The sequence below is a fragment of the Herpailurus yagouaroundi genome, unplaced genomic scaffold (assembly GCF_014898765.1).
Source record: "Herpailurus yagouaroundi ecotype Mexico unplaced genomic scaffold, PumYag 188, whole genome shotgun sequence".
Taxonomy (NCBI): domain Eukaryota; kingdom Metazoa; phylum Chordata; class Mammalia; order Carnivora; family Felidae; genus Herpailurus; species Herpailurus yagouaroundi.
In genome coordinates, this window is record NW_024412419.1 from 25,614,207 (window position 1) to 25,618,516 (window position 4,310).

Sequence of the window (4,310 nt, forward strand, 5' to 3'; positions counted from 1 at the left end):
CCCCCCCCCCCCCCCCCCCCCCCCCCCCCCCCCCCCCCGCGGTGTTCCAAATTTGCGCCAACCACATGAGGTACTTGGGAATGACCCTGGGAAAGCCCCCTTTCCCAAATGCCCTTGGAAAAAATGCATTCTCCTCCTTTTTGCAGATGAAAACTACTTGGGTCTAGAAGCAGCGCAAATAACGGATTGGATTCGCACGCAGGCCTCAGTTAGACTAGAATAATGGTGCTGTCAGGGGAGGAGGCGTTCCTGGCCTGGGTCAGCCATACTGGCCATGGGAATATTGGGCAAGTCCTTCAGCTTTCCCCAGCCCTAGATTCCTCATCTGCCAAACAGGGGTGGTAATACCTCCTTGGACAAGTGAGTGAATAATTGTGAAAGCTGAATGCAGGGTGCTGGTGTTATTCGAATCATTTGACCCTTCGAAGAGGGGTGTTAAAAACTCAGTCCTGCCTGGGGAACAGTGGCTGCAGGAACTGTGCCATTTGAATGTATGCGGTCTTAATTGGAGGGGTGCTTATCTCATTAAGTTGCTCGGGGAGGTAAGGATGAGGTACCTACCACCGTAGAGCCACCGTCCTCTTGCCTGTCCCCACAGAGCTCAGCATAGGGGATAGCCCATACCCTATCTGAGGCGAGGCAGGTGTAAAGCAGGGCTGTGGAATTCATTCTCTAGTAAAATGCAGCCCCCAAGAAGTGGAGTCACATATGGAGTAATCTGCTGAAAGCCCCCTATACTTGGTGCCTTGTTGTTCAGCCACAGGGCAGTCCTGCCTCACAGCCCCAAAGAGTTCTTGGCCAGGCTGTAGGTAACAAGGTTTCGGTTGGGAGCAGAGGTGGAAATCAAACAGCCCAGAACAGCTGAGCTCTCTTGGCAGCCCATCTTAAGATTCAGCTGAGCTCTCAGACCGTCACACAGAACCCTGGGGGTGGGGGACTGGTGGTCCAGAATCTGCCTTTATTAGAACTCTGATCGCTGAAAGGTTGGGGTAGGCTCCCCAGCCACCACTTTGGCGGGGCGAAAATCCAGGTAGATCACTGTAATGGGAGGGGTGAGGGGAGCAGAAAGGGAACCCATCTGTGCAGCATCGTGAGCGCCCTGGGTCTCTGCCAGGGGCCTCACCCTGGACCTGCAGCCTTGGGCTGGCGCCCTGTTCTGCGGCAGGCTCTGCAGGGGACCCCCAGGCAAGCCACTGAGATGCTGTCGGCTCCAGGCAGGAGCTGCAACACCGTAGTCCATTGCTCAGCGCTTTGTGATGCGGCTTCCGAGTAACAGATGGCAGACGGTTACACAATCGCCAGGCTTTAGACATGGTGCAGCACCACACTGCCTGCCGCCGAGGGGCTGAGGGGCTTCGTTCTGTTTGGCATCTGGGGAAACCAAGGCCCTGGGTTTCCCGTGGCAGCTCCATGCAGAGCCTGCAAGGGAGAGCAGGGATTGCCTTCCAAGGATTGCCTTCCACGGGATTGCCTGCTTCATGAATCGTTATTTTGCCCTCTACTCAAGTGGAGAAGATCCCCTGGTCCTCTGGAAGCTATCAAGGGAATCCAGTTTTGCCAAGTGTCGTTACCTGATCCAGCCCAAAGGTATAGTAGTCTGGGTTGTCACATCAGTAACGGTCATCAGGATTGAAATGCACTTCAGTTGGGACTTCAAGCATCTGGAAACCAAGTGGGTCCCCGGGCAGGACCCAGCCCTGTAGGTCTCTCCCGGGGCCCGGCATGGGCCCCCTCACCCCCACCCCCACCCCATGCGCTCTGGTGGATATTTAAAACTTTAATAACCAGCTTAAGTAATGCAGAGCACAGTTGATCCCAGTGGGGGATTAGCTATCACTGGCGATTAATCCAAGTTACTTTTTTCTCATCACAGCTTATATGGAGAGGAAAAGCTCCTAGCAAAAGATTTAACATGGCAGGAAATAAGATAAATTAAATAAGAACTCTCGTTAGGAATAAGGAATTAGGACTCTCCTGGTGCCCTAAAATGGATCTACCTCCCTGGTCTTGATATTCCCGAACAAGTTCCTCAGTTCTCTGGGTGGGTCTCCGTTTCCCCATCTGTAATGCCACGCCCTCTCAGAGGCCCTTCGAGCTCACACACACAAGGCCCTGACCTTCCTTGTCCCCGGCGTAGGACTCTTCCCGCCACTCCTATTGTTGGCAAGTTCTGTGCGAGCTGTTCTCTCCTCACAGCCGAAGACATTAGAGAGGAAATTGGGTATTGGAGCAGATGTGAGTCATTCGTGTTCATATAAAAACTATGGAATAAAACCCATTATGGCCCCGGAAAGCTGTGTAAAGCAGCATATGGAGCAAATGTGAGCTGGAAACGGGGAAGCTATGGAGTCCAAGGCACATGCTCTCCAACGGCCTTTGCTTTGGGTTTTCACCCTTGGCTTCTGGCTTCCTTTCGCTGTCCTCCTGTCACTGTCCGCGAGCTCTCTGCAGCCTTTTGCTGCTCTCGGATCCGAGTCCCTGTATCCGTCCTCTCTGCCCACTTCGTGACTTAAGTGACAGCGCGTGTGTGCCTGCGGTCTTCTATCTGCATGCTCATTAGACCTGTCACCCCCAGCGAGACGCCCTGTGTGCCGACCTAATGAGATTTTACCCACAGAGGCCCGGACAGCTTGCTGTGGAGGGCTTTACCCCTTCTGGGCCGTAGGGAGGGCTAAGCGGTAGCCGGGCAGATCGTAGCACAGTGGAGAGACGAGACACGCACACGGCCCAGCACTGGCAGGGGGCCCTGGCAGCAGAAGGAGCAACGGAGAATTCAAAGATGTCTTGTCTTTATTCCACAGTCGTACAGACCCAGGTCTTCGGGCCGACCCCTGCCGTCTGCTCTGTTCAAGTTCTCCAACTGTAAATAATACATCAGTCCTCTTCCTCGGTGCTCCTCTCCCTTTCCCCTGCCACGGTGGCTTCTGTTACAACCACATGTCCCAAGTCTCCTGCAAGGTCTTTTGATAAAGTGAGTGATGAAATAGTTTAGGCTGCGTGGTAAATTCGAATGAGCTCTTACCAACCTCCTTACCTCCTCTGTCTGCCACACTGGTGTATCGTTGTCAGAAGAATAAGGCCAACTGGTTTTTCCTCTCATCTTTGGTGAGTAGATGGGTGGCTTTATCTCAGGGATCTGAGAGTCACCGTTCTGGACTGCTCTATCCATTAAGCAACTCCTTTCACTATCCCACTACCCCCCTCCTCCCCCACCTCTTGTTTTCCCTTGGTACCCCTCTATAATTTGCTTCCTAGAAAGGGATTTATAGCTTTGCATTTCAAAAGCCTGCTTCTCCCTTCATTACTTGTGCCCCCCAACTTTCTCTGCTCCTCACCCAAATAGCAAGTGGAAAACTTACTATGGCTGCCATGGTGTCTTTGTGGGTTGTAGAGAGTGATTTGATCTTGTGTGTTAATGTCCTGCAGCGACCTGAGCCATGAACCATCCACCCCCACCAGAAAATGCAGAGTTCTAGTTGCATGAAGGGGTGACCCGATTAGCTTAAAGAAAAGTAGAGGAAGATTATTTAATAAACAGAATTACCTAGGAGTGTCTCTGAAAGAGGAGAGCACACACAGAAGAAACCGAGGGACCCAAAGACAGGTGTCATTTGCTCCCCAGGCCCCAAATTTCCAATAGCCAGGTCTGACAGCCACCTGCATGATCTCCGACCATCAAACAGTCCTTGGTAGACTCAAGCTTAGAGGCATCAGTGCAGGTAGAAGGGAGCAAGAGAGCTGGGAACCCAGAAGGAATACAACTGTGGTGGGTGCTTTCTCATCCGGCAGGAACATCAGCAGTGAGAGGAACCGACTATGCCCAGGGGTGGAAATAGGACAACTCTCCTTCCCAGGACACCTTCCAGGGGCCATTGGCAGATTCTGTCATCAAGTCATTCGTGGATGTTGCATACTGAACAGGGGGAGCCACGTGCCCGGTTTGCTTGAGAAGGTCAGTTTATTCCTATTTTCCTGGCATGATGATGAATAGTGCCCTCTTCGACTTTTAAGAAATTCCTATGTTAGACAATAAACTAGATGGCCACTCTAATGGACAGGACGACTTCCAATGATGTTGCTAAACAGAACATTGATTTTCTTAAGTGACTAAAAATGCGGGTCTTCGATGTTAAAATTTCTTTTGTGTGTGTGTGTGCGTGTGTGTGTGTGTGCGCACGCACACGTGCGCACTGGGCTCAGGATAAACTAAGTGTTCATGTGGGGTGCTTTTCTGAGTAAGTGACGTTTAAGATATTTATTCAAAGATGAGACAGTATAGACAAATCGAGCCAGCTTTAAATAGGAAATTA